Source organism: Chlorocebus sabaeus, chromosome 5 (assembly GCF_047675955.1).
Source record: "Chlorocebus sabaeus isolate Y175 chromosome 5, mChlSab1.0.hap1, whole genome shotgun sequence".
Classification (NCBI taxonomy): Eukaryota; Metazoa; Chordata; class Mammalia; order Primates; family Cercopithecidae; genus Chlorocebus; species Chlorocebus sabaeus.
In genome coordinates this window covers 81,451,659-81,471,276 of record NC_132908.1, presented here as the reverse complement: position 1 = coordinate 81,471,276, position 19,618 = coordinate 81,451,659, and the positions used below count along the sequence as shown (strand labels likewise).

At 51.7% G+C, this 19,618-nt stretch overlaps 1 protein-coding gene across 2 annotated transcripts in view; it reads right to left on the bottom strand.

Annotated features, from left to right (window-relative positions):
• The window catches only part of CRISPLD2 (cysteine rich secretory protein LCCL domain containing 2), an 89,569-nt gene extending 71,246 nt beyond the window's left edge, over positions 1 to 18,323 (bottom strand). For both annotated transcript variants that reach the window (XM_007994241.3, XM_007994242.3), the window contains exon 1: positions 18,158 to 18,323. The gene's annotated coding sequence lies outside the window, so the exon portion shown is untranslated. The remainder of the gene's footprint in view (positions 1 to 18,157) is intronic.
• Between the last annotated feature and the right edge of the window lie 1,295 nt (positions 18,324 to 19,618).

The window sequence follows — 19,618 nt, the reverse complement described above, 5'->3', positions numbered from 1 at the left end:
CAAGTGCGTCCACGCACAACCCTCCTCTCTGCTTTCCTCCCAGGGGAGAGTCTGGGCCACCCAGTCACCTCCATCGAGTGCCTTATTTTGTGCTGGACTCTGAGATGGAGACTGGGGATGTGAAGACGAAGAGGACTCTGTCCCTGGCCTCAAGGAGCTCACAGTTAGGTCGGAGAGATGGAGGAGGAAACCCACAGTCCCCACATGGCAGGACAAGGCTGACTCTAAAGACAGTGCCAGGCCCTCAGGGGCCAGAGGAAGCAGCTCTGTCTGGAGGGTTGGGTGGTGGCCGTGCCTCAAGCTGACCTATGGGAACTCCATGGGGCTCAGTTCTTCACATGAGTCCTCCCTGGTCTTCACCCCCATAGCACTAACCTGGTGTTTACCGATCAAGTTGGCTGGGACAGTGGCAGTGCAAGGTGGGCATCCTCGGGTGGGGCGGGGGGAGATGTAGATCAAGGCACAGAGGGGATGGATGGAGGCCAAGATGGGCATCCCAGGAAGCAGAAACATTGGCACCAGACGACAGAGGCTGCGCCAAAGAGCTATGGGAACGCTGAGGTTCCCATTCCTGACCCCTGGAAACTCTCCAGGGTCCTGACTGAGCCTGCGCCTCAGACAAGAATAACGCCATGTGGAGAGGAGGGGCTTGGCTTGCTCTGCAGCAGGCCAGACGGGTTGCCCTCCTCCGAAGCCCAGCCTGGGGCCGTGCAGGGAGGACCTCTGCGCGCTCACTCGTCCTGCTGGGAAGCAGACCAAGAATGCAGAGCTTCTCAGGATCCCTGATCTCTCCCTCTCAGGTTAGTCACACCACCATATATGAGCATTTCCAGCTGTAGGCGGCCAGCCTCAAAGAAGAGACGCCAGAAAACTCTGACGCTGGCTGAGGTGGCGAGTGCGGTCATCGGCGTCATGGACGTCCCTCTGGTGTCACGACGATGCTCCGCTTGTTTTGCTCCACACTTGAGCCACAGGAGGAGCAGGGACCCCAAAGGCACGAAGCATAAACTGCTGATGCAACTCTGTTGTGAACCCATGAGATGAACACCCCGCTCTGGTCTAAATCACTGGTGGGCACCACTCAGATGGTTATCAGTAGGGGGACTGGTAAACACAGCATGCCTAGGGTTGGGGCAGGAGCACGTGGTGGAATATTACACAGTGGGCAAAAGGGAGGGCTGGGGCTGTGTGAGCATTGGCACAAAGAAATCTTGGTGTGGTGGTGACTTTAAAAAGCAAGTTGTAGAACATTATGCTAGTGCTACTATTTGCGCAAATTAAAAACATAAAACTATTTTGTCCCATATATGGACATATACGTACATATACACATAAACATGTATGTGTACGTGTGTGTGTATGTATATGGTGTGTATGTGTGTGTCATAAAACCGGGACTGAATTCAGAGCAAGTTCATGGTAGGGATTGACTCTGAAGTAGAGGATGAGTAGGGAGGAGAACATGAGAGGTTTCATCTTTACCTTTAATATCTTATTTCAATTTTTTTTTTTTTTTTGAGACAGGGTCTCACTCTGTCACCCAGGCTAGAGTACAGTGGTGCAATCATGGCTAACTGCAGCCTGGACTTCCTGGGCTCAAGTGATCCTCCCACCTCAGCCTCCTGAGTAGCTGGGACTACAGGTATGCACCACCACGCCAGGCTAATTTTTTGTTTATTTTTTGTAGAGATGGAGGTTTCACCATGTTGCCCAGTGAATGTTGACCAGGCTGGTCTTGAACTTCTAGGCTCAAGCAATCACCTATCTCAGCCTCCCAAAGTCCTGAGATTACAGGCAGGGGCCACTGCGCCTGGCCCTTATTTCTATTTTTTTAAATCTCAAGCAAATATGGCAAGATGCTGACATCTGTTCATGTAAGGTGAACAGGCAGAGTTGCCAGGAACTATGAAATGGTGGCCACAGGAGGGTGTCTTCAGGGCCTCTGTGCTGGGCCTATGCTTTGTACTTGTCTATTTTCTTTTCCTTTTTTTCTTTTTTTAAGGATTACAAGTTGAGTATCCCTCATCCGAAATGCTTGGGTCCAGAAGTGTTTCAGATTTTGGATTTTTCAGGTTTTGGCACATCTGCATGTACATAATGAGATCTCTTGGGGATAGGACCCAATCTAAACACAAAATTTGTTTATCTTTGAGATACACCTTATACCCGTAGCCTGAAGGTAATTTTATCCAACATGTTAAAATAATTTTTCACTGTATTTTGACTGCAACCCATCACATGAGGTCAGGTGTGGAATTTTCCACATGTGGCTTCAGGGCAGTGCTCAAAAAGTTTTGGATTTTGAAGCATTTCGGATTTTGGATTGTCAGATTAGGGAGGGCCAACCTGCGCGTAACAAAATAAAACAAAATGCCAAAGCAAGGAAACAGGAGACAAATGCTGTCTTTAGATGAGTGCTCTGGCATGTCCTCCCGAGCCAGTGTGGGCTGCCCCAGGAGAGCTGACTGGCCGCCTTCATTCTGAATGTTAAAAGGACTTCCAGCCTTTAGAGAAAAGGACTTTCCAATCCTTAGAGAAGGCTGGTGCTTCTCTAAGGATTCCAAAGAGAAGTTATGAAGTCTCAGGTGAAGCTTTAGAGTTGGGAGAACCATGGGGTTTAGTGAAACCTCCACGTTGGAAGAGAACAGGAGGAAAAGGGGAGAGGAATGGAGGGGGGGTTCTCCAAGTGCCCTCACGTGCACCACAAAAGCCGCCAACCTGGGAAACACAGGTCTGCCATTCTTGGTGGCATGCCAGTACTGCTGGCTCTGAAAGTGGTTGGGTCTGACTTCAGCCCAGAGGGCCTGGGGGTTGGGGGGTCCCTGCTTGGGAGGGGACGAGGCTCCTCCAGATCTGGATGGCTCCTGCTACGTTTGGGGGGCAGGAGAACACAGGAGATTTTAAGCAGAAAAGTAACCACAGGCTGGGCGTGGTGGCCCACGCCTGAAATCCTAGCACTTCGGGAGGCCGAGGCAGGTGGATCACCTGAGAAGTTCGACACCAGACTGGCCAACATGGAGAAACCCCGTCTGTGCTAAAAATATAAAATTAGTCGGGCATGGTGGCGCATGCCTGTAATCCCAGCTACTTGGGAGGCCAAGGCAGGAGAATCACTTGAACCCGGGAGGTGGAGGTTGCAGTGAGCCGAGATCATGCCACTGCACTCCAGCCTGGGCGACAAGAGTGAAACTTCATCTCGAAAAAATAAAAAAAAGAAAAGTAACCATAAAAGGGCCAGAACCTCATTCCGGTTTGCACTCCCAGAGCCCAGTGCTCGGTACACAGGAACAAACACACAGCTATGGGTTGAGCTGGGTTTCTCCAAACTCACACATTGGAGCCCTAATGTCCAGGACCTCCAAATGCGATGTATTTGGAGACAGGGCCTTTGCGAAGGTGACTAAGGTAATGTGAGGCCATGAGGTTGGGCCCTAACCAAGCTGACCAGTGTCCTCACTAGAAGAGATTAGGACCGAGACACGCAGAGGATGACCACGTGAGGACACAGGGAGAAGACGCCATCTGCCAGCCACTGAGAGAGGCCCCAGGAGAAACCAGCCCGGCCAGCACCTTGATCTTAGACGTCTGGCCTCCAGAACTGTGGGAAACTAAATTCCCATTGTTTAAGTCTGTGGTACTTTGCTGTAGCCGGCTTAACAGACCAACACACATCAGATAACACATGGGTGGACAGGACAGTTTCCAAATATGCCCCTGGCTATTGTAAAGAGGAGACATGAGGGAGGCAGACAGGCAAGTTAGGAGGCCGAGGCCAGGGTCCTGGCCGGAACCTGGTTGGTGCCATCTGCCAAAGCCACAAACCAATCGGCCGAGGCCCAGTTCACAGGGGCGGTGCCCGGCAGCCCTGGCCCACACCGCCCGTTCTACCCCACTGCTGAGACAGCTCAGTCAGAACCGGGGCCGAAGCACTTCCGCCCCTTTTCCATTGACAATGAAAACACACAAACTCTTTCCAAACGGGATGGCACCTCCAAGTGCCCAGGCTGCCTGGGCTTGCCAACGTCAAGAAGGAGCTCAGGCCAGCGACCCTCAGGGTAAAGGGGGCTGCCAGGGAAGACCTGCCCTGCGCCAGTTGCGGTGTGAGTGCCTGACCTCCATGACCTCCTCTCACCCTCCTGACTTTCCAGAGTCTGGGCTCCATCACCCCCACTCTACAGATGAGGAGGCTGAAGTCCATGGAATTGAAGGAACCTGCCCAGGGTGAGCAGCAAGTCTGGAGCCAGAATGCAGCTCTTCTAACCTCGAGGCCCAGGTGTGCCCTTGGCTTAGTGCCCTGCTGCCTCCCCCGGAGCGGGCTTCCCTCTGGATTTGAAAATCCCAAGCCCCTCCCCACCCATGCAGGGGGAAGGGGACTCCCAAACAAAACAACCGAATCTTGCCCTAAAGTTCTCTTCCACCATCTTCTGCCTCTTGGGAAGGCTGCTGGGCTGGGGGAGCCAGGGCACGGGCCTCCCGGGTCACATGGTGCCTCTGTTGATGAGAAGGCACCAATGTGTCACCACCATGGGAGACGAAGGAGATCCTCGCATCATGGCAACATTCCACCAACACAAACACGACCCCCCACCATCGGTGCTGCCCACTCACCTTTGACCCAGATTTGATTAGCTGACCTCTGACCTTTAACCTCTGGCAGATGGATGCCCCCTGCAGAGTACCCTCCTAGCGTCCTAAAAGAGCTCACGCTTTGGTGGCTGCCCTGAGTGCACTTCGGTACCTAGGGAGTGAGGCTGCCACTCTAACTCTGCTCTTCTACCCCTGATGCTCCCAGGAAGGGCCTGGGTGCATTCGCCACTCCTAGAGAGATGCCCCCACATCCTGTCCACTCGGCCACTCACTGATAATGAAATTTCACTGGGGACCACGGGACAACACAGCAGAAATTCTCTCTGGCAGATTTTGTTCTCTTTTGCCAGAGTTGCAAAACTGAGCCCATAAGACCACAAGTAAGATAACAGCTCCAAGACCTCATGAAAACACACCAGACTTCAGCACACAGCAGAGGCTGGGAGGGGAATGGACAGAGCTTTCAGGTCCCAGGGTCAATGGGGAGACCCACGGCTGGCAAATCAAAGCGACGGGAGCCACATTTCTCCCGCACTGCCCAGAGCTTTGAGATGCATTTGGACTCTAGCAGAGAGGCAGCTGTTTTCAGTCCCATTTTACAGAAAGTGCAACTGAGTCCGAGAGGCTGACATTTAGGAGGCTGTGTGGCTAGTTTAAAGTGGAACCAAGACTTGAAATCAAACTTGCCAAAAGTTTGGGGGACTTTCAACACAGCTTGTTTGCACTATGAGCTCTCCAAACGCACCCCTCTACCCTGGCCAAGGCTTTGTGGACATTTAGGGGATCAGCAAACCATGTGTCCAAGTTTAGCGAGGGGTCTACCTGATGGTTATCTCTCGGGCGCCATCGTACTCAACACTCAGAAGTGAGTGAGGGAGAGGGAGCTGGGCTGAAGCTCATTGCGTCATTGGCCTGTGCTGCAAGTGCCTTGTGTTTAGGAGAATCTGCCAGAAAGATGAATCTCGGGACTTAGCCTGTCAGCCTTCGGCATCTAGCCTGTGCCAAGCTCCCTGCTTTTGCACATGCTGTTCCCACAGCTCATCCCATGACCCCAACGTGCCCCGCTTCACTGGCCCAGGCTGGGGAGATGGATTCCTGCTCATTGCTAAGACTCAGTCCGAGGATCACAGCTTCCTAGAAACCTCCAGCATAACCACACTACAGACCTGCGGGTCTCGTTCACCACCGAAGCGTCGATGTGTAAGTCAGTGTTCGATAAATATTTACGAGATGACTGTGTGGACCCCTCCTCCTCCCAGCTAGATCAGAAAAGCCATATAAGAGCTCTGCCTGATTTGGGCTGCTTCTTTATTGACTGCAGCATGGGCTCTCGGGGAAGAGAGACCTGGGTTCATGTCTTGACCTTGCCCCTCACTGGCCCTTGACCATGCCGAAGGCTGTGTGGTCTTAGACACGGCACTGAGCTTGTTGAGTCCACATCTGTGGGTGGAGGGGAGTGACAGGCCTGTTATAATAATGAGGATGTGCCAGAGCCTCCAAAAATGCATCGTTTGAAGGGATTTTAGTAGGCTGGAGTTAATAATGTGGAATGCTATGAAGAGACAATTCTCTCTTCATATTATTTCAAAGCCCACGTTTGCCTTAACAAAATCCAATGTTTAAAAATCTGGCTGGGCATGGTGGGTCACACCTGTAATCCCAGAACTTTGGGAGGCCCAGGTGGGTGGATCACCTGAGGTCAGGAGTTCGAGACCAGCCTGGCCAACCTGGTGAAACCCCATCTTTACTAAAAGTACAAAACTTAGCCGGGTGTGGTGGTGCGTGCCTGTAGTTTCAGCTACTCGGGAGCCTGAGGCAGGAGAATCGCTTGAAGCTGGGAGGTGGAGGTTGCAGTGAGCTGAGATTGTGCCTTTGCACTCTAGTCTGGGTGACACAGCAAGACTCAAAAAATAAAACATTAAAAAATTAAAAAATTACAAAAATAAAAATCCTATTAGGCCAGGTGTGGTAACTCACATCTATAATCCCAGCACTTTGGGAGGTTGAGATGGGAGGATCACTTGAGCTCAGGAGTTTGAGACCAGCCTGGCCAACATGGTGAGTCCCTGTCTCTACTAAAAATAATAACAATAAAAAATTAGCCAAGCATGGTGCCAAATGCCTGTAGTACCAGCTACTCAGGGAGGTGCTGAGATGGGAGGATTGCTTCAGCCTAGGAGATGGAGACTGTAGGTTGTGCTACTGCTTTCCAGCCTGGGCAACTCTATCTCAAAAGAAAAACAGGAAAAAAAAAAAATCTGTTAAATGTCCAATGCTTGGGGGATGGCAGGGGGACCCTCTACCGAATTTGAAACGTATATTAGCTCAGTATATGCCTTGAGCGTTGGCCATTTTCCCCCAGATGTCCAAGATGTCATGCGCCAGGTCTGGAGGATTCATGTCACCACCTGGCCAGGTGTCACTCATGCAAATGTATTTGGTGATTCATGCTGAGTTTATCCTGTCAGATGTCATTTTCTATCATGGAGCTCTGTCCTCTTCCATGGCTGGGTCTCAGCTGACTTGACAGGCCCATGGGCACCCCCGGCCCTGGGCTCCCCACCCAGGATTGTGGCTGCTCTGACTCTCAGCCTCCCTCGCTGGACCCCAAGCTTCTCAAGGGCTGGAATAGTGGTGGCATGGTAAATCATTCACCACCAGCTTCCAAAACAAAAACCAAGCAAAAACCACCCTGCCTTGTGGTGTTTGCCAATTCCCTCAGTGTAAATACTCCCACTGTGGCCAACTTCAAGCAACCAGTGTGAAGTCACTGAGCATGGAGGTTCTGAAAAGAGATCCCCGGAAGCACACAGTCATGCAGCCTTTCCATCACGCAGATCCCATAGAACAGAGGCCACAGTAAAATGCAGGAAAAAAGTCAAAAATGATAGGTTTTAATTATTTATTACCTTCATTTAAAATAAAACTTTCTTTTTATCTTTTTTTTTTTTTAAAGACAGAGTCTCACTCTGCAGCCCAGGCTGAGGCTGGAGTGCAATAGCATGATCTCGGCTTACTGCAATCCCCACCACCTGGGTTCAAGCAATTCTCCTGCCTCAGCCTCCCGAGTAGTTGGGACTATAAGTGCATGCGCCACCACACCTGGCTAATTTTTGTATTTTTAGTAGAGACGGGGTTTCACCATATAGGTCAGGCTGGTCTTGAACTCCTGACCTCAGGTGATCCACCCGCCTTGGCCTCCCAAAGTGCTGGGATTATAGGCATGAGCCACTATGCCCGGCCTTTAAATATAACTTAACTGTAAGTTTTTATAACATGACGTTTAATGATGGTTGTGTTTAACTGGTTTGCAATCCTCGTGAAAATTTATTTTTTATTGATTTTTATTTATTTATTTGTTTGGAGGCAGGGTCTCACTATTACGCAGGCTGGAGTGCAATGGTGCAATCATGGCTCACTGCAGCCTCAATCTCCCAGGCTCAAGTGATCCTCCCACCTCAGCCTCCCAAGTCGCTGGGACTACAGGTGTGCACCACCAGGCACAGTAAATTTTTTATTTATAGTAGAGACAGGGTTTCACTATGTTGCCCAGGCCAGTCTCGAACTCCGGAGCTCCAGCGATCCTCCCACCTTGGCCTCCCAAAGTGTTGGGATTACAGGTGTGAGCCACTAGGCTGGCCCTGAAAATGTAACTATCAGCTCTCGAGCTGGTATGAGCCAGTCCAAGCTGGCTGCAGTTCGCCATTGGCCGGCACTGAGCCTTGTTCAATCAGCTTTATGCCCCCAACAAATGTTCATCACCAAACCTACGCCATCATGGGGTGAGGAAGGGGCTGCCGCAGGCATGGCCTGGGCCCTCTACTCCTGCCCTGCACATTTCATGTGGTCCACAAACTGATGAGGTCACTGTGATAATAGCCCTATTTTACAGATCAGGAAACTGAGGCTCAAAAAAGATAAGCAACTTGCCTGAGGCCATACAGAAAGCCCGAGGACAATGTCGAATCATTCACCATGCCCTGGTCACTTACCAGTCCTGCCTTGTCCACACAGCGACTCTCCTAAACGTCAGGGCAGTTCTGACCTGCGGCCCCGCACCACTCAGCTGAGGCCCATGGTCCACACGAGGGCAGCTGACCCCAGCAGCGTGGGGGTCGGGGTGTTCTCTAGACTCTACTCTTCCTCAGAAGTACCAAAGGAGAACTCAGATCTAAGCAAGAGGCCAAGGGCAGATCAGAGTCATACCCACAAACCACCCAGAAATTCCAGGAATGAAGCCGTGGCTGGAAGGAGGGGTACTCCACTCCCCCCGCCTGTGTCTCTGGCAGAGCCCTCGACTGAGCGGAACATCCCGTTAGGAGCGCCTGGGTAAGCACCACACAGGCAGCGGGGGCCCTCTCCCCCACTCACTGCAGCCTGGCAGTTTTCCTTAAACCCTTCTCGGCAGGATTAAGGCCCGTCCCAAGGGAAGCCACAGCCCAGCTCCAGCTCCTCTCCTAGCTGCTGCACCACACTGAATTCCTCATCTCCCCAGGACAGCCAGCAGTCCACTCAGCTTAAAGGCGACACCAGCCCCACAAGGCACCTTCTCTCCTCCTCTCCCCTCAACAAAAGATATACGCCTTTTGTTTTTTGTGTTTTTTTTGAGACGGAGTCTCGTTCTGTCCCCAGGCTGGAGTGCAGTGGTATGGTCTCAGCTCACTGCAACCTCCACCTCCTAGGTTTAAGTGATTTTCTTGCCTCAGCCTCCCGAGTAGCTGGGACTACAGGCGCACATCACCACGTCCAGCCAATTAACAAAAGATATATTCTTATGGGATTTCTGAGACAATATGTCTGTATACTTAATTGAACAAAAAATCTATACAATGCTTTTCATTGTTTACATGCTATGCTAAGAATATACAAAATTCTGGACAAAAACAAAATAGTCATTCAACAAACTCTTATTCTACTATGTGCAAAAAAAAAAAAAAAAAGAAAAGAAAAAAGAAAGAACTGAAAAGCAGGTGCATTCGATGCAAGCCAAGGTGATATACAAGAAAAGCCACTTTTAAGGGACCAGGGACCAGGTAATAAATTAATACATTCTTTAAAACCCTAGGACATAACTCCTGGGGCACCTTTCTCCCTTCTTGAAGATGTGTGGATGTTTCCCTGGAAACAATGTTCCCAGCAAAGCTTTAAACGATAAACAGCAGGAGCCCTCCGTCTCCAAAGGGAAAGGAATTTTGGACTCCCAGAAGGCAATGCAGAAAGGCATAGAGAAGAATGGGCAGCTCTGGGTTCGAATTCCGCCTCCACCGCATGGAGCTGGGCATGCCTCAACTTCCCCAAGCCTCCAATTCCTCGCTCATGCATGAGGCCCTGAGTTTCTTCCATGGCTAGGGGAGAGAGGGTGCTATGATTACCCAGGATCATGTTTATAAAGGGTCCAGTGACAGAATCCCAGGAAATTCATGGTGTTTAATGATGTTTCTTTCCCTTCTCCTCCTGAGTAAATTCAGGGCCCCAGATCATCTCTGCGCTGGGCTCCAAGCCTGGCAGCCTGGGCCAGTCTCCCTGCCTGAGGAGCGTGATTCACTGACAGGTGGCATCTGCAAAGGTGAGTCGAGAGCTGGCTGCGGAACCTCCACAGCACTCTGCAGGTGAAAATCCCAGGATCTGCAAGTGAACAAGACGGAATCTGCCCTCGGGACTGGGAGGAGACAGAGAGTAAACGTGGCAGCAGAGAGGTAAATACAGAAGGTGTGAGCAGGACAGCCCGGGAAACGGCTGGTGAAGATGGGTAGAGGAGGGGGACAGAACCACTCTGGCTGGGGTAGACGGCAAGGTCCTGCTGAGCTCTTAAAGAAAGGGCACTGTAGGCCCCGTGCGGTGGTACACGCCTATAATCCCAGCGCTGTGGGAGGCCAAAACGGGCAGATCACCTGAGGTCAGGAGTTTGAGACCAGTCTGGCCAACATGGTGAAACCCTGTCTCTACTAAAAATACAAAAATTAGCTGGGCGTGGTGGCACACGCCTGTAGTCCCAGCTACTTGGGAGGCTGAGGCAGGAGAATCGCTTGAACCCAGGAGGTGAAGGTTGCAATGAGCCGAGATCACACCACTGCACTCCAGCCTGGACAACAGAGTGAGACTCCGTCTCAGAAAAAAGAAAAACGAAAAAGAAAGAAAAAAAGAAAAAAGAAAGGGCGCTGCAGGCAGCAGGAAATGCAAGGACAAAGGCTCAGAGAGGGTGACAGTCGAGGCGTGACTGAGGACAGGCGAAAAGCCCGTGAAGCTGGGAAGGAATGGGGTCAGGAGGCGGCCAGGGCCAGGTCACAGTGAGGGGCCTTGAAGGCCACAGTGAAGACTCTTGGTTTTGCTCTAAGTGCAAAGAGGGCCCTCGAAGGAAGGAAGTCGGGCGGTGACAGGGTCTGATTTGAGTCTCGAAAGCCTTGCAACACACAACAGCACAGACAAACCCCGCAGACACGGTGCTCAACAAACAAAAGGGGCCAGACTCCAGTGATTCAACATGCATGGTTTCATTTAGGTCAAGTCCAAGCCAGGCGAACCCAGCCTGTGCCCTTAGAAGTCCGGAAATGACTACCCTTGGGGGGTGCGGGACCGTGAAAGGGGCCTGAGGGGCTTCTGGGAGCCAGCCAGGCTCTGCTGTGACTGGGCCTACGGCGCTTTGTGAAAATCTCTCTGCTGGCACAGGGATGGCTGTGCCCTCTTCCCTGGTATGTTAAGCATCAACAAGAAATTTAAAAAAAAAAAAATTTGCTGTTGCTCTGACCTCTGTTTGAAGACTGGATTAAGAGGGCGGGAGTGGTCCAAGGAGAGCACACCATTATTCAAGAGAAAATCCCAGGGCCTTTCCCTCAGGAGTCTCAGAGCTGAAACAGGCCTGAGGCCCTGGCTCAGCAGCCTTCAAAGTGAACTGTGATGTGTCCAGGACCCAGATAAAGTCCAGCTGGCGGTAGGGCCTCCCCCCTGGACCCGCACACGACTCTCCCAGACAGGGCCCGGTTCATCCCAAGTCTGACAGAGTACTTTGTCCTGCAGTGCCAAGGCCCGGCTGAAAATACCTTCTCAGTCCCAGGGCAGCCCCAGCCTCGCAGGTCCCAGGGAATAAACAGCGTCTTCCCTCCCGGGGGAACGGACTGGCTGGGTGGGGAGCAGGCCTGGGGCAGGAAAGAGGGATGGCAGGGAAGATGGACACACATCATAGAGGTGTCTTCAATGCCCTTGAGGACACAGTTCACCCCTTCAGGGGTTATAAATAAATGTGCGTAGCTGGCTCTTCCCAGGCACACAGGGGCATGAAATGTGCTCTGAGGAAGGTGCCGGCATCCTCAGGACACTGGCTCAGGCCCCGGAGCATCAGGGAGTCACAGCCTCAGCACAGAGTGCCAAAGGGCTGAGTGTTCTTCTGGAAGAAAGCCTTCCAAATATGCCAACGACTTGTTCTCAAGGGGTCTCCCCGATTCTGGAGGGAGGTGGTCTTTCAGCTCTCAGGTCACTCGTGACTTCTTTCTGGTCACACCAGGCCCTACGATCAGAACCATCCACATAGCTCAACGTTGACCCCAGTAACCAGCTCTCCATGCCCCGCATTTGTGCCAGGGCCCCAGGGCAAGCCTTCTTTAGCTTTCTAGGGCAGCAGTTCCCACAATTGACGCTGCATCAGGAAGGGCTGGAGGCTTTGTTACAGCAGACTGCCAGCCCCACCCCAGAGTTTCTGATCCAAGTCTCCGGGGGAGCCTGAAAACCTGCATTTCTGTGAGTCCCCAGGTGCTGCCAGGCCAGGAACCGACTTTTTTTTTTTTTTTTTTTTTTGAGACAGGGTCTCACTCTGTTGTTCAGGCTGCAGTGCGGTGGCGTGAACACTGCTCACCTGTAGCCTCAACCTCCTGGTCTCAAGTCTCCTACCTCCCAAGAAGCTGGAATTACAGGTGTGCACTACCACGCCTGGCTCATTTTTTTTTCTTCTTTTATTTTATGTATTTATTTATATTTATTTGTTTATTTATTTATTTGAGATGGAGTCTTGCTCTGTCACCCAGGCTGGAGTGTAGTGTCGTGATCTCAGCTCACTGCAACCTCTGCCTCCCAGGCTCAAGTGGTTCTCCTCCCTCAGTCTCCCAAGTAGCTGGGATTACAGGTGTGTACCACCAGGCCTAGCTAATTTTTGTATTTCCAGTAGAAACAAAGTTTTGTCATGTTGGCCAGGCTGGTCTCGAACTCCCGACCTCAAGTGATCTGCCCGCCTCAGCCTCCCAAAGTGCTGGGATTACAGGTGTGTGCCACTGCGCTCGGCCTTTCTTCCTTTATTTTAGAAACATGGAGAGGACAAGACACATTGAGAGGACACCAGCTAATTTTTAAATTTTTCGTAGAGACAGCATCTTGCTATGTTGCACAAGCTGGACTCGAACTCCTGGGCTCAGGCAATCCACCCGCCTCGAACTCCCAAAGTGTTAAGGTTACAGGCGTCAGCCATGACGCCTGGTTGCAGGCCCCCACTCTGAGAAGCACTTCTCTGAAGTACCTCTCAGTTCTCCTCTTTCCCCCACCTTGATCCAGCATTTCCCAAACCCTGTCCTTTGAATCCCCCACTTCCCAAGTTCTGCCCACCTTCCTACTGTGTACCAGTACTAGTACATACTTTATTTTTGTTTTGAGATGGCATCTCGCTCTGTCACCCAGGCTGGAGTGCAGTGGTGCGATCTTGGCTCACTGCAACCTCCACCTCCTAGGTTCAAGCAACTTCTGTCTCCGCCTCCCGAGTAGCTGGGACTACAGGCACCTGCCACCATGCCTGGCTAATTTTTGTAGTTTTAGTAGAGATGGGGTTTCACTGTGTTGGTCAGGCTGGTCTCAAACTCCTGACCTCAGGTGACCCACCCACCTCGGCCTCCCAAAGTGCTGGGATTACAGGTGTGAGCCACTACGCCTGGCCCCATATTTTGAATTTTTATTTAACTTGGCTTGTTTTTTGGGCTCCAAGAAATTTACTTTAAAAAGGTAACTTTCTGTCACTCCCATTGGCAGAGAATCTGATCACTAGTGCCGTGAACAGACAGCAAGAGTGAAATTAAACAGTAAAAACAACCCAGTTATTTTCTCCCAGCCAGGCGCTGATACCAGCCACAGGCTTTGTTGTAGAGGATGCTTGCTCTTTGTTGTAAAAGGAGATCAGGGTGTGGGAGAGGTGTTAGGGACAACTCCACCTGTGACTTTCACCTTGTCATAAACAGAAGGACCGAAAGAACAGAGAACAGAAAGAACAGCTCTTGGATTGGGAGGATTTGCTGCTGGATCTGTGCACGTGCTCAGTCACCTTGGGGACCACTAGGTATGGGCTCTGCACACTTTGGGGGACACAGTTCATTCTAGAGTGAGCTGTTCTCAAGTGCAATGCCACTGTGTTACTTTCTGTTCATCTTGATAGTGCCCACTAAGTGGTACAGCTCATCACAACACCTGCAGGGCAGACCTTTGCCACCCTGAGCCTGACTCATAGACTGCAGGCTCACCAAACATTCTGCCATTCTCCAAAAGTCCCAGGCCCTTCTCCACCTCCAGGCCTTTGCACACACACAGTGCCTCTGCCTGGCACACCCTCGCCAACTCCCCACCCACCCACTACCATCTTCCCCGGCTCGCAAAACCCTGCCTGTTTCCTCTAGGAGTTATCAGACTCTTCTCAAGTCAGACTCAGAGGATGCCAGCTCCCAATCCTTAGAGGGGTCCAGTGGAGTCTTTTCCCTATTCAAAAAAATTGGGGGTAGGGTCAGTTTCAGCTCCCTTGATTACAAGCAAAATGGGAGCATGACATTTTTTCCTGGGATGTTGCCATTCTGTGCTCAAAATAAAACACGTTCCAGAAATTGGGATTGAAAATGTGGGATTTCATAATTTATCATTTTTTTTTAAATGATGGACCGGAAATTGCACAATCCTCATCAGGACGTTTTTTGTTTTGTTTTTTTTTCCCCCTCTGACTCTGTGGTTTTTGTCTAAGCTGACGCAGCACTCAAGACAATCAAAGATAAATCTCCCTCGGCTGGACCATGATGTCCTCGCAGCCTTGCAAGAGGGGTCTTTGTCCAAGAGTACCCATCATTGCACAGCCTGGGGTAGAAGGCAGGGTGATGGCTCAGGATGCCCTGCCGGCTGCCGCTGTGACCCAGGTGGCATGCCAACACTGCCCACCAATGCCGACTGCCAGGGCTTCCCTGCACCCATGGAGAAGGCCAGCAACACATTCTGGAAAGACATGGCCTGAGTTGATGCTTCAAGAAGAGAGTCAAAAAAGAGGACACAGTCTCCTCAATAAGTTAAACATAAAGTTACCATATGACCCAGCAATTCCTCCCGGGTAAACACTCAAGAGATATGAAAACATATGCCCACACAAAACCTTGTACGCAAATGTTCACAGCAGAAGCCTTCGTAAAAGCCAAAGGTGGAAACAGCCCAGATTTCCTTCAGTGGAAGAATGGATAAACAAAACGTGGTCTATTAATACAATGGAATATTACTCAGCCATAAAAAGGAATGAAGGTCTCAGACACATGACAGTGTGGATGGACCTTAAAACCATGATGCTGAGTGAGAAGAGCCAGACACAAAAGGCCACACATTGTGTGATTCCATTCACATGAAATGTCCAGAATAAGCAAGTTCAGAGAGACAGAAAGGAGATTAGTGGCTGAAGGGAGGAGCATGGCGAATGATGCCTAATAGGTAGGGGGTTTCCTTATGGGATGATGAAACGCCCTGGAATTAGTGGTGGTGGCTGCACAATACTGCAAATGTACTAAATGCCACTGAATTGTGCACTTCAAAATGGGTTAAATGGTACATGTTATGTTTATGTGTATTTTTACCACCAAACATTTTTTCAGGAAAAAGAAAAACAGAACATGGACCATCCTATTACCACCACCCAGATCGGACTGTCCCTTGCCTGTCCCAGAACTCGGCGTGCTCCATTTAAGACTTTACAAGGTGCTCTGGGTCCCCGTCCCAGGAAGGTCTGAGCATCCGTTCCACTCAATGAACTCAAGACGAAGTGAAATAAATTATGCCCAGATTGAATTTTCCTTTCTTGACAAGCCATCGGCCCCTTTGAGAGATCCTGGGTTTGCACATCTGGGACTGATCAAAAAGCAGCGCGTTTGCAAAAAAAGAAAAAAGAAAAGAAAGAAAGAAAAAGCCTCCTGAGTCAGGCGCAGGCAGACATGCAGGCAACTCCCACACACAGCAAATGACGCTGGTGACAGAGGAAAGAAAAGTTCCAGTTCCCACAGGCCAAAGAGGTCAGTGCCCTGCCTCCAGAAACTTTCTGACCTCCAAAGACGTCAGAGGATCCTGCCTCCAAAAACTTGCAAATGCAACCTACAAAGGGCCACATACTTAACTTGGGGTCTTTTGAGGGATGAAGTACAGAGGTTTTAAGGGACTCACAGTCTTCTTCCCTAGCTCAGGCCTTCCCAGTCCAGCCAACTCTCCTCTCCAGGCTGGAGGCAGGACTCTGAGAGCCAGCACTGATCTGGGTCCCGGGACAGTGCTCTCAGTACTTGTCAGCAGTGTTGAGTCCAAGCTCAGGGGCAGTTGATCCCCTTCCAGCCTCACCCCAGCCAGGACCAGGGACCCAGATCCCTGCCAACGTTAAAAAAACTCCCACATGGCACGAAAAGCCTCAACTAGTAGCAAGCTCTGCCGTGACAGTCATGTGGCTGGTCATTAGATGGGCACCTTCCCCCAGAATCTGGCTCAGGGCCCAGCCTGGATGGCAGCTCTACCCCGCCCTGGCTGTGTCATGTTGGGCACACACCTTAATAATTCCGAGCCTCGACTTACTCCTTGTAAAAAGTGCCCAGCTCACAGAGCAGGCAGTGAGCTCATCCATGGAAACCCTGGGCATATCTGGTCTGTACTAAACATCATGTAAATGTCAGCTGCTTGTATTATTACAAATGGTATTATTACTATTCCTACTCTTACACCTTAAGAGACTGCAAAAATCAAAATCACCCTCTTGGTTTCTCCTCCCTGGGTACATTGTCCAGTGGTTTTACCTGGAGCCCCTCTAAGACAAAACATCACCAGTGTGAAGGTCAGGTTCACAGGTGGAGCTGGCAGTGGGCAGAGAAGTGTCTTAAAGAAAGCAGGGTCAAGAGTGCAGATAGGACCCACCTGGGGATGATAGCATTCCATACCAGCTGGGGGATCTTAGGCAAGCACTTCACCTTGCTGAGCCTCAGTTTCCTCAGCTGTGGAGTGGGCATCGAGAGATCTACTGCCCACGAGTGTTGCAGCGATGCCAATACAAGTAAAGTGTGTGGTACAGACCGCGCGCCTGCCGCATGGGCAACACAGTCCCACATCCGCTCCTTTTCCTGAGTGGAAACAGCCAGATCAGGGCAGAAGCAGAAAATCAGGTGCATATAACCCAAGGAGCCCTGGGACAGCCAACAGTCACAGCTCATGGCCTCAGTCTACTGGAAAGGGCCACGCCCCGGTCCTGTTCTGCAGGCTGTCTTCACTGTCAGACTCCAGACCCTGGATGGGGAAAGCAGGCACACCCCATTCTACCAGGGCAAGGGGTCCAAAGGCCCAAAGGGGAAACTCACAACCCCACTCTCAGTTGCAAGGCAAGCCAGGCATTTGCACGGGTTCCCGGCTGCTTCTCTCAGCCAGGGCAGCAACCCACATTTTGACTGAGGGACGCCCAATTCCAGTTGGACTGCGATGAGGCGGCATCAGCAAAGTCCTCCCTGGCTTGTCCAGCCTTAGCATGGGAGGCTCTAGGTCTGCAGCACATGAGAGACTAACCCTGGCTCTGTCCACATGGGACGACTGATGTCCCCCACACTCCAGAGCGAGCCCTCAGCTTCCACGGTAACTCCCCACGCAGGAGTTATGCAGGTGCCCGCTCTGGCTAAAGAAACCCAGAAACGTGTTCCCCCAAACTGCAGAACCCTGACATGGCCTCAAGTCTCTACACATCCATTTGAAGCTCTGGAGACAGACAGAGCTGGGTTCCAGCCCTGGCTCTGCCTGGACAACTTACTTCACCTCTCTGACCCTCAGCATCTTCATCTGAAATATGGGAAGAAGGCTACCTTGCAAATGAAATCATAGAGGGGCGTGGCAGCAAACGGCAGCTGAATGCATATGCCACTAGATCACCCTGTTCCTCCAGATATGAGTAGGACATATTCTAATGCCTGCCACATCCATGCCATCAGCTTCCCAGTTATTGACACCCACAACGAACACAGGAATGCAACAAATGCTAGCGCTGCACAAGGAAGGCAAGAGAGTAAACAGCCCCCAAGTAGCAGCATTCTGCACTCAGATCGCGTTGAAGCCCGGCTCTTTGGAGTCCTGGCTGCGAGGTCCTGGGCAAATGAGTTGTCTTCGCTGAGCCTCAGTTTCTCCATCTGCAAAAGGGCCTGTCGCAAAGCTATGTTCCGCGATGCAAGCAGAGCACTCAGTGTGGTGCCCTCACACAGTCAGCCCTGCGAGGTGGCATCTATTCTAGTTATTCCAGCTTCTCGGGAGGGTAACAGTTTGCAAAAGGGAGAGGCATGGAAGTCACACTTACCTTCGCAGGGCTCCAATCACCAGCTCGCTGGCGTCTCCTGCGTCGAGCAGCGGTAGCAGCAGCGACAGCGCGGGCACGGCAGGCACAGCGGGCACAGCGGGCACAGCAAGCAGAGAGCTCAAAGGGGGCGGCTGGAGACGCCCTGGGATGCGAATTGGTGCCGGGGCTCAGCGCACCGCCTCTTGTAGGCTACCAGGAGCCCGGAGGCCACGCCCCCAGGTGGCTGGCGGCGCTGGTAGGACCGATCAGCACCGGCCCCGCCCCCGGCCCCGCCCCGCAGGCTCAGCTGGCTGAAGGAGGCGGGGGCTGAGGCGCGGGCGGCTGGTGGGCGAGGAAGGCGGGGCCGCTGGCCTCCAGGGCCGGCTAGGGACAAGGAGACGCTCAGCTTCCTCGCCACTGGCCACACAAGTATAGTTTTCATTGAGCGCTTACTATGCGCCTGGCGCGGCGCCAAGCGCTTTCCACAAGGGGCTTGCAAATTTACCAACTCCAACTCTCTGCAGCTCAACTGGAAAATAGGAATAAGGAAGCGACCTCCCAGGATTTTAGCAAATGAAATCCGCAAGGGCTGGGCGCTGTGAACTGTGGCGCGGTGCAGAGTACACAGTTATTGAGTTGACTCCCACCCTCTACACGTGCTTAGAAAACTTAGGCACACTCTTCCCAATTTGCAGACGAAGAAGGGGAGACTTGTTACCGGATGGTGGCGCTAGCGCAGGGGTCCAGGCTCCGCACTTTACCTTCAACGACCTCAGGACGCGTTCCCAGGAATCCAGGGAGGTGGAAATATCCCATTTCACAGATCCAGTAGCTGAGGCTTGGAGAAGAGCGTGCCCGAAGTGCCGTAGCTAGGAGCAGTGCAGCATGTTCATACCTCTTTTGCCCGAAGGCATTTAGCATTCTTAACCTGCGCAGGTATATAGGTAAATCAATTTCGAGCCAGACGAAATCACCTTTGAAACAGGTAAATCCACGTTCCTTAAGAGCTAAGGGACTCCCCCGTGCTCCCCCCTCAGTCACAGAATGTGGACGGGTATGCAGGCACTGTGCGGTGAGCTGCTGGGGCCCAAGGGCAGTAGGAGGCCTGTCCGCATTGCTCATCTCCGCACCAAGACACCGGAATTAGCTCCTTCAGTGTTAACTCATTCCCCAAATACCCATCGAGTCGCTCTGTGCTGGGCCCTGTGCTATGCAGCTGGCACAAACAAGACACCTCTGGGATCTCAGAGTCTGGGGCCCCCATGAGCCAGGGCACGTGGGAGAAACAAGGATGGGGAATGGGTGGAACAAGGACTATGGAAGGCTGCCTGCCGGATGTGGACTCAAATGGGGAAACCTTGCCTAAGATTTTGGTGCGGCTCAAATGCAGATACAGAATAATGTAGATTGGCCGGGCGCGGTGGCTCACGCCTGCAATCCCAACCCTTTGGGAGTTTGAGGTGGACAGATCACCTGAGGTCA